This window comes from Physeter macrocephalus, chromosome 10 (genome assembly GCF_002837175.3).
Source record: "Physeter macrocephalus isolate SW-GA chromosome 10, ASM283717v5, whole genome shotgun sequence".
NCBI lineage: Eukaryota > Metazoa > Chordata > Mammalia > Artiodactyla > Physeteridae > Physeter > Physeter macrocephalus.
The window spans coordinates 1,997,730-2,008,651 of record NC_041223.1 but is presented as its reverse complement, the minus strand read 5'-3'; positions in this window follow the sequence as shown (position 1 = coordinate 2,008,651).

Sequence of the window (10,922 nt, the reverse complement as noted above, 5' to 3'; positions counted from 1 at the left end):
AGAGCCTTCCTCTTCTCCTATGATCACCAGCGTAGATGACATCGTTGGGGTTTACATGCGTAATCTGTATTATTAAAACAGTAGTGATTCTCATTTTTATATAGAAAAGTGTAATAGTGACTAGAGTTTTCAGAGTAAATTTCCCTCCACAGGAGAATCACTGGCCTAGGGGTGGGTTACCCATTCACGGGGGCCTATTGGCTACTCAGGCTGGGCTGCAGTGCTGAGCGTGGCGACCAGGCCCGGCCCTTCTCCTAACAGGGCTTCCCCGCCCGGGGCATGTGTGCTGACGTTCCCAGGAGCCAACCTGCCCCAACCCTCCCAGCGACCCTGACAGGCGTCCTTGCTCTGCACACACGAGCGCCGAGAGAGACAGAAATTGGAGGAGATTGGGCCGGGAGAACTGCTGGAAGTTGAGAACCAGGGCAGAGGGGGTACCCTGAGTTCCACTTCACAGCTGAGAAATATCTCAGGGGACCCAAGAGCAGAGAGGGCAGCGAGGTTCCCAAATAGCAGAATAACTTTAGCATAATTTTTATCATGCCTTTTATTAAAGAGTGTGTGGTGGGCAGTAGCTTGGAGTCTGACGGGCCTGAACTTGAACCCCAGGCTCTGAGGACAGAGGGCACTCCGCTGACGAAGCCTGTCCTGGTTTTGGGTGTTAACTCTTATGCGTACGTGTCCCGCACATGGGAACCCCCCCAGACCAGGATCCGCGAACCTCTAGGAGGCCACGGACAATGGCAGGAACTCACCCTCAGTCCCCTAAATCACCCACAGCGAAGCCCACATCTTCAGGAGAGAGAGAGAGTTTCCTGAGTGTAAACCCCTCACCGACTGCCCGGGCAGCTGTAAGTGACCGACGGTTCCTGAGGAAATTCCAAAGCCACCAACACCTAGGGTGGGTTTCCTCGAGTCCATGAACCCTCTGGTGGGGAACGCAGAATTGAGTGTGTGTATGCATACGTGCCTTTTTCTGGGGACAGGTTATGCAGCTTTTCTCAAACCCTCCAGCGGGCCCATGAAGTTGTCCCAGGCCCTGGAGGGGAAAAGTTAAGGTTCTTGTTTGTTCTTGGCGGGAAGGTGATTCACGGGATTCCCTGCCCTCCAGACTAGACACCAGCGTTCAGCAGGTATAGGGTTTCGTGGTCATTGTGAAACCCCACGTTCTATGCATCCCGTTATGTTACATCATAGGCTGGCATTCTGCAATCAGTTTTTATTTGGGGCGAACGCTGTGTTAGAGCAGATGACTTCTGATGGTGGGTGGGGACCCCGTGGCAGGCGCGCGGCCGTATCTTCTCAATGAATCCAAACAGACGTATCTCACAGATAAACTGAAGCACAGAGAAGTTACAGCGCCTGCCTGAGGCCACGTGGCAGGCGGTGGGTCCAGGACTGGAGATCTGGTCTCTCAGATCCCAGAGATGAGAGGCTTTGGAATGGAGAGACAGCAGCCCAGCCTTCTCCTTTCGGAGATGAGAAGAGTTGAGGGCCAGAAATGACTCCCCACAGCAAGTCACGCAGAATGAAGGGGCCGGTGCCAAGATCGGGGCACCCCCGCCCAGGGGGCCAGTCTCCCCAGGCCCGGCTGGGTCTCAGCGCTGCCAGCCTCCGTCAGGATATGGATGCACTAAAAGTGAATTCCAGGCATTCCGAGGGATTCCACTGGCCCTGCTTATCAGAGGGTTTGTTGAGGTTACTCTTATCTCTTTAAGTACCAGTGATAGAAGTCTTCCATCATCCCTGTCTATCATCTGCAAAGAATCCCCTGGGCGTGCGGTAACATCTCAGATAAGAGAGGACCAGGGGGCTGGAATCTTTGGGGTATTATTTATTGACATTTCCCTTCAAACATGGTCAGCTGTAACATAAATGTACATATTCAAATCTTATGTGATAATAATACTATATAGTAAAATCGTATGTAATATATGAGTGTACTATTTAATGTAACATATATTTTAAAGCTTTTTTATATTTGAATCTTATAGAGAACAAGAGCTCAGGACAATGGTCTCTGCTTGGCATTGACTGTGTAAGTTAGCTCACCTCCCCCTCCTGTGAAGAAGTGATTGTTTCAGAGAATAATTGTCAGCCAGCCTCGCAGGAAGAATTTGGTGTTAATCATCACCGAGAAATCAGAGTTCTAGCCCCAGGCGCCCCCTTGCATGGCTGCGGGACCTGGGACAGGTCGTCCTCCGGCTCGTGGCCTCAGGTCACGTCTGCTAAAGGAAGGCTGGGCTCAGGGCCTGAGCAAGGACTTCTCTCCCACAGGTCTATTTGTTTGCCAGTATTTTTTAATCATGAAACTTCACTTAAAAACTTAAATATTCAGCTTCTCTTTAAAAGAAAGAAGGCGCTCTGGCACACAGGCCCTTCCTTCCTGCTCTATCGGCCTTTGCATCCAGGCCCCCAAACCCTCTGCCGGGGACCCTCCCCCTCCCCGGGGGTCCCGCAGGCAGCGACGGTCTGGACCCCTCGCGCCAGCCGTGTCCGCGACCCCAGCCAGCACTGCCGTTCCACGGCTCTCTGGTTCCAGACCAGACGGTCGTTGACTGCGCGCAGTGTCAGCCGCCCGCGGGAGAACATGTGCCCTTGGCTCTGGGGAAGCAGAGTTGCCGAAAGCCCAGCGAAAAGGAGAAACTCCACTCAAGAGAAAATATGTGCCCTGTCTTTTCCACAAAGAATCCGACCATAAAAATGTCTGGATGTGCTAAAGAGTCTGCTGCCGAACCATGGAAACGAAACCAGGAAGTTCTTGAATGACACAGCCCAGGAGGGCCAGGAATTATGGGCTCAGCATTCCTCCAGGCCTTTCCCCTGCCAAACCCTAATAATGGTATCCCGCCCGGGACTGGGACGGAGGCAGCCATGTCGGCACGGTACCCGGAGTCACGTTCTCTGCTGAAGAAGGTAGCTCCACACCTGCGTCCACCTGGCCGCATCCACTCCTGCCTTCTCGGCTCTGGGGTCCTTCTGGATGGTTTTAAGGGAACGTCAGCTGGGCGTCTGGGGACAGCCGAGCGTGCCCAGGGCCAGCCCCTCTTTCACAACCAGCCCGGCTTAGTGGGTTGGGAAGATGTTTATTAAGTGACTCCTAGCTGTTTGGAATATTTTAATGATTGGATTTTACATGACCTGTGCTCTGGGGCTTTTTCAGTAAAGAACAATTTTAAGACGAGCCTTCCGAACTTCTCTATGGAAAAAAAAAAAAAAGCTATTCGTGTACGTTTCTTTTCCTGGCCCGTCCTCCTGAAGTCCAGCTCCTGAGAGCACGTGATCATATATCCCCCAGAAAAGATCTTAATCTCTTTTGAGATTGCTTTGCAGACTTCACGTCTTTAAGAGCTGAGCCTTCGGTGCTTGGTGCTTAGCACACTGAGCCGCGATGCGCACGGAACGCTCCGGAAACCGCGAGGGTTCTCAGGTAGGTGGGGCAGGCACAGGGAGAGGCGCGTGTGCTCCGTCCTGTGGGTGAGCTGCCCTCTCTTCTCCGGATGGATTCTGGAGTGTGTCGACCGCAGAGGGTGGAGTAGTGAGAGACGTGAGTCTAATTCGGTTGTTTGGTGCATGGCCTGAAGCACATTAACGTTCTCCAGTTGGATGCATTATTGATGGGCATGTTGTCAATTTTTTAACAAAATCAATAATGTATTTAGAACAGTGTCAGTTTATGCCTGCTTACCGACTGGGTGGATTAAATGTTGTACCCAAACTATGTAAAAATACTCTTTTGGAATTAACAGTGTTTCAGTAAAAAGACAACAAATTCTTACTTTTAAACGCTTCTTTTTGCGTCTCGTGTTATTGTGTCGACTAGTGTCTGTGCTGCGGAAGGAAGAAGCGGCGGGGCAGGAAACAGGGAGGAAACAAAGGCTAGCGAGAGAGACGCAGGGAGATGTGCTCACGTTTACTGAATTCCGAGGCTCAGACGTGGCGGTGGCGTGCGCGGGCGTGACCACCGGGCGGGAAAGGGAGTGGGGTGTGAAGGGGGTGTGACTCCGTCCCGGGAAACGCTCCCGTCTCGGAAGGGCCCTTAACCCCAACAGCAGACACCGTCTCCACTCTTCGCTTTTCTCCTCTGTCCCGGAAGCCCCACGAGTCAACGGAACTCACAGCACACGGGGGGCGAGTGCTCCATAATCGTTCCCCCTGTTGGACGATATCATTTACCCGAGTTCAATCCGTTCACCGTCGACACAGACGGAAGCAAACCAGGAGGCGTTGCGCCGTGGGGCGCCCAGGTCCGCTCCCGGGACCTTCCGCGGACTCCTTCCCCGAACCGCGACGGCTCTGGCGTCCGGGCCTGAGAGTCCCCAGCCTGGGGCTGAGACGGGGTTTCAACGGGAAGGGGGGGCCCAGGGATCCCAGACTCAAAGCCCCCTGGAAGCGCAGAGCCCTCGGACCTGCCAGGCTCCCTCTGGGGCGAAGGACATGTAGCCCCTGCGGTGCCGCTGCGGCCGGGCTAGGAGTCAGGTCCTGGCAGCTGTGTCGCCCTTTGTCTGTGTCCCCGCAGGCGACGGCCCTTGGTCCCGGAGCAAAGGCCACGCCATCTGTCCCCGCTGCAGAGTGCTGGCCGCCCACACAGAACAGGTGCGGAGCCACCGCCCTGGGCGGGCGTGGCGGGGGCGGGGGCGGGGGCGGGGGCGGGGCCAGCCCCAGGGCCCCGTGGGACCCCGGCGAGCCGGGCACCCAAACACCACCCACCGGCCCACCGGCCGCCTTCCCACTTGCAGACACGAGTCGTCTCCAGGGCCGCGGCAGAGAGCGCTCCCGTAGCTTCTCTGATGGCCTGGAAATGCCGCGCCAGGCTCGGCTGGGTGTAGAGCGTCCGGGGGCCAGGGAGTTGTGCAGACGGCGGCCTCGGTGGGTCCGAAAGGCACCCTCACGGGACAGCTGTTAAAGGGGAGATGCAGGCCACACCCAGAGGGAGGGGACCGCGGGGTCCCGGACAGCGGCACCTGAAAACCTCCTGACATTTTCTGCAAAGCTGTGTTTGCGTGTTTGTGTGTGTGTTTCTGGGGAAGAGGTTGGTAGCTTTTCAGATGTTCAAAGGCCATCCCAGGAGGTTAAGAGCCATAGTTATGGAACATTCCTACATTTTAGCCAACGGGAACACCTGAACGATGTAGAGGACTTATATTATTCATTCCGACACCGCTTCAGCGCGCGCTTCCTTTTTTTAAAATTTTCTTTCCTTCTTGGCCGCACCCCACGGCATGTGGGATCTTAGCCCCCCGACCAGGGATCAGACCCGCGCCCCCTGCATTGGAAGCGCGAAGTCTTAACCACCGCCAGGGAGGTCCCCTCCGTGGGCACTTTTAACAACCCTGTCGGGGGAAAGGGGCTGGCTGCAGACAGCCTCGCGTGAGCAGAGGGTCATTTCTAAAAATCAGTCTCATCTAAGGCCTTTGAAGGAAAGAAGCTCACAGTCTATTTTTTTAAAGCATTGATGGCATAAATGGCAGGTAGCATAATTTTATTCTCACCTTGGGATTCCAAGTTTACTAAAAGTTTCTGTTTACAACCTCTCTCCTCCTGGGTTATCAACCGTATGCAGGCCTCCACACACCCTTGTGAATAAATCATTTGTACTTTTCACTACATCTAATGAACTGCCATTGTGACGACCTGTAAAATCTGTCTTAGTACCTTTTTTATTAGAAATGCAAAATAATCCACAATGTCCAAGTCACGCAGCCTTGGGGAAATGCCTTAACCTCACGGCGTGTTTCCTGACCGACATGGAGAGCCCGCCCTGCTGGTGGGTGTCGATTTAGGGCTGGACGAGCCCAGGACAAGTTCCTGAGACACAGGGCACAGCGGGGAAACCAGGACATGGAGTTTGCCTGGTTTCCTTCATGATCTGAAAGGTTCCAGCTTTTCTCCAGACTCGAGAGGGTCCAAACTGCCATGAGCACCTAGTTTTCCATCTCGGGTTGGGTTCGGATCACAAACTCCCTGTGTTCGAGAGTTCCCGTGTTGGGGTCCAGGCCCCGTGGACTTTCGCTCTGGGTTTCAGCTGAGACTCTGGGCGGGGAGCCACCCAGTGGCCCCAGGACGGAGGGTGGGTCCTGCCTGGCCAGCAGGGAGGAGTGGGGCTGGTTTGCTCCCGGACTGGCTTTTCTGGAAGTGCTGTGACACGGAGTCGACGGTCCGCAGACTCCGAATCCCACGGGGAGGCGGGGACCTGCACGCGCGCCCCGTGGGGTGCTGGGGAGGCGGGCGTTCGTTGTTTCAGGAGTAAGTTACGTGAGCGACCAAGTCGGGCTCTGGCTCTGCTGCTTCCCGGGCCTGCCCAGCTGGGTCCGTTCAGGGATCTTAGCCCGTGTGTGAGAAGAGATTTATGAGTCCTCCGAGTGAGGCCCTCGTTCCGGCAGGACTCTGGACGGCTCCCCTGAGGCCTCGGTGGAGATGCCAGGGCCGCAAGGAGCAAAGGGCGTGGCGTTGGGTTCTCCCCTTTCCCCCCTCTCGCCCCCCAGACTCCTTCTCCTGCATCCGGACCCTCCAGTGGCCCCCTTCTCCCCCGCCCCGTTCTTCTGCATGAAGAACTTCAGAAGCGGGTTTGAGCCTCAGGGATCGGGATGGGTTAGCCCTTGAACGACATGTGTAACGATCTGGTTTCTCTTACCAAAAAGCCCCAGTGTCAGATCTGAACCCACCGCTCTGCCCCTTCACGCCCACTGTGGTGAGAATGGCTCCTTTCCGGGGCAGGAAGCTTAGAAATTACATTCAGAAACTGAAAGCTGGAAGGGGTGTTCAAAATCATCTATTTCGGCGTTTTCTAATCATTTGCAGCTTCCCAGAGTCCTCCTGTGCAAGCCTGAGAAAAGCTGGAGGTCTGCTCGCCGGAGCAGAGTTGCAGAAGTCGCACACGTGTGGCTCGTCCTCTCCGGGGATTCTCGACACCACCGGCCCCCCGTGCGCGCCCACCTCCCAGCGGACCCTCGGCTGGCAAAGGCTGGGCGGTGGTACTGCCCAGGACCTGCGCCAGCTGAGCAGGGCTGGGCCTCTCTGTGTGCAGCCCACCCACCCGCCGAGTGACCGCAGGCCTGTCCCTTCTCTCTCGGCCTGTGCTTCACCTGGAAACGAGGGACGTGCCCTCACCGGGCTCCAAGGCCTCTTCGGCTCCAGGCTGCTGAGAAGGGGCAGGGATGGCACTGACGCCCACGAGCGGAAGCAGCGCTGGGGCGGGGGCACCAGGCCCCCGCTGCACCCAGGCTGCCCGGGGCTCTACATGGGGTGGGGGGCGGAGGTGTCCCCTCCCCTCCCACAGGTGCTCCCCAGCCTCCCCTGACTTCAGCCAGGGTGCCCTCCGTACACAGAAAAAGTAGCTTTCTGTGCACCAGGAGGTTATTACAGAGCTTTTCAGGTGAAATTCAGGCAGTCGTGGATGAACCCAATGAATGCAGTCATCAGAGAGCAAGGTGTGAAGGGGTCAATTATTTCTGAAGTGAAAGATAAAAAAGCCAACACAGGTTCAAACACCTGACAGTCCCTTCCAGGAATCCCACGCCGGACTCACACGTGAGACACCAAGACGGCTCTGGACCCTCCGCGGCCAGTGTAGACTGTTTCCTGTCTAGAGCAGAGCTTTCCAGGCTCTGTGACTATTTAAGGAAACGCCTGGAAAACCTTAAAACAGAGACCACTTTCCACCTCCTCTTTCAGAGAGAGCAAGAGCAGGGCGCGCCCTGGGGGTGACGGACCCACACCTCACCCCCCGTGACAGCCCTCCCGCTTCTCACCGAGGCCAGTCAGCGCGTCTTATCGGCTCCAAGCAGATAAGCTGGCGCCAAGGCCGTGAGGGGGCACTTTCTCCCTGGGCTGCATCAGGCCCTGCGAGCTGATGACGGACTGTCCCCTCCGGCTCACCTTCCTTCTCATCCTCGTCTTGGGCGTCTCCGGGTGCCGAGGTCCCTCTAAGCACAGCCAAGCAGGGGGAGGGGACAGCCTCTCTGTGCAGCCAGGTTCATACCAGGAGTAAGTGCCCTCACTCTGGAGTTGAATTCCCTGGGGTTTTAGGTGGTTTTCCGAGCTGCTCACACATGGGCCGTCCTGCCGACCCGTCCTCCGAGCAGGGGCTGCTGGTGCAGCATCGGACCCCAAAGGAGGTTGAGGTTATGGACCCAGCAGGACATGTGGGGGAGAACATCTCCGCTGTTCTCAGAAACCCGGCGCGACGGGCCTGTTATTTCAGCTTCTCTGAGCAGAGATGCCCACAGGGCCAGGCGGGTCCGGGACAGTGGGGCGGGGAAGGAACAAGGGCATCAGGACCCTGAGCCTCTCTGCTGCCTCAGGACCGAGCCCGTGTCGTCTGTCTGTCTGTCTGTCATGTAGATTGGCTCTGGGAGGCCTGGGCGCTCTTGTCACACGATGTCACCGGGCTGAGATGCCTGGAGTCGGACGCAAGGCCGCGTTCCCTTCATCCCGACATTGCGTTCACCAGGTGGGCCTTCTCCTGGATCTCACGCCCACTCGCTATACGGGGGGCACTTTGGGGCGTGAGGGTCTCCGGCCGCGTCGAGAGGGGCACGATCAGAAAGATGCGTGGCCACCGAGCAGACAGTGTCCCAGACGGCGTCCCGTCCCAAAGGGGGCACACAGCCAGGAAGCCGGCCCCGCCCGCCCTGCTCCCCACCACGGGGTCAGGAACCAGAGGCGGCGGGGGTCACAGCTTGCCCCGCGCATCTCGCCCGACCCCGCCTGGAGCCAAAGCTAACTGGACGGAGAGGAAGTGCTGCATTTTCAGCGACCTCTCTGTCTGGCTGCGCTGACCAGCTGGAGCTCGCCTTCTCCCCCAGACCGTCGGCTGCCTCACCGCCGGCCCCACTAAGCCTCATACGCTCACCACAGCCCTAAAGCAGGCCGTGCATCCAGTCTCGAGGCGCTGGGCCCATGCAGAGGCCCAGGCCCCAGGAGTCACCGTCTGCAGTGCAGCCCTCCCCCCATCCTCTCACCCCCCATGACCCAGAGGCCACACTTGACCTTCTCACCCATCCTTAACCTTGACCCATCCAGGCCCTCCGGGGCAAGCCCCTGGCTTCAGCTCTGCCGCCCCACGAGTTTTATTGCTGAATAAACAGTTGAGAGCCCTTTTAAATAGTGATTAAGAAAAAGTACAAACAAGACCCAAAGCCATCTCAGGCCTTCATCCACAAAAGGAGAAAACGGAGCAGCCGTGGCTCACGTCCAGGGCTGGGCATGGACGGCAGTGGGGGGCGGGGAGCCACCTGCCAGCAGTTACGCTGCCGACGAGACGCCCGGTCTGGCTTCACCACCCCCAGATTCCAGAGAGAACCTGAACCATGAAATGTAAGGCTCAGAAAGACCTCAGAAACTCAGACCGCGCTTCAGAGCACTGTCTCTCGAGGGTCATTTGCTCAGGACCTCGTGGGTCCGGGGGCAGACTCTGAGCCCGTGGGTCGGGGCGCCTGACACTCTGCATTTTTACCAGCTCCGCGAGGCCGGCGCCGAGGCTGCGGGGCCCCTGCCCCCGTCGGGGAGGGTGGAGGCGCTCCCTGTTCCCTGTTTCCTGCGGAGGACCAGGGCAGACTGTGCTCAGCAAACCTCATCCCAGACAAGCTCCCGTGTACCTGCAGCCTTCAGCCACCGCAGCATGGCGCGTGACCTCTGCAGACTTCCAGATTCGTGGTCAGAAACGTTGAGCTTCTAAAACTGACTTACAGGTTTTTATTTCTTATGAGTTTTTTTTACGAGTTTACAGCAACACTCAGGCGTGGTCTCAGAAGAGGTCTTCTCCCTTTGAAGAGTGTTAACAAAAGGCTTCAGGCGATAAAACACATCACTGGGGTCAGCCTAGGAAGGCGGGCATGGAAGGGGTGTTGTGTGGTGTGTGTCACTTAGGAGCTGGGTGGCCTTGGGCCAAGTGACAGCATTTCTGTGCTTCGATGATCTTACCTGCAAAACGCGGAGAGTCGCGCGGGCCTCCTCGGGCGTGGCAGGGAAAACGCGAGGGTTAACACAGGCCGAGCCGCGGCTCCCGGCGTGCGACGTGCAGGAAGCCGTCATCGAACGCGAGCTGCTAAGTTGTCGCTGTTACTCTCCCCTTCGCTGGTGCCTGGGAGGGGACACGTACACAAAAGTGCAGGAATTCCTCAGCATGGATCGCAGACCCGAGTGTGGGAACCGGGCTGCGCGTACGTTCAGTAACGGGGGCAATTTCCAGGCACGAAGCAGACAGAAGAAATGGGGCCTGGGTGACAGGTGAGATTTACATGGAAATTGCTGATCCGATGGAGCCAGCCCCCAGGACCCAGCTCCACTGCAGAGCCGGGGGCAACCGCGGGCCCCCAAGGACCAGGGGCTCCATACTATGAGCTGGAAAAGCCCTACCTGCCTTGGAAGGTCAGAATTCCATGAATCAGAGAGTAAAATCAGAGAGTAAAAGAGTGCCTCCAAAGCGGGCTTCCTCTTCACCCAGACCTGGCCTTGGTTTTCTGGGGTCACACACCGCGTTCTTTAAGGGGCCAAGGAGACGGGCAGGCGAAATGCAGACCAGGAAGGCTGTCGGCCCGTCCCCTGCTGCGTAGGGTCTCAGGATGGGAAGTGCTGTCAGGAAGATAAGCAGTCATATTGGAAGGTCACTCGTCTTCTAGAAATAGCGCTCAGCACGAACAGCCGTCGGGTTAACCCTCCCAAGCCTTTCACTTCTCATTAGGCCCAGGGCCACATTGCCAGGGGTGACCTGGCCCCTCAGCCGTCTCCACCTCTCACATAAGAAGGCCTCGGTGTTTCTGAGCACAAGAGATGGATCAAGTTAATCAAGTATTGATCGACTCAAATGTCTCATTAACTATTATTATTGCTCTTTCCATTAGCTGAAGTTACATTTTCTTAATTGATGAAATTCTCAAATTATTTGGCATGTGTAGACACATCTGTGTAGAGAGGAAAGT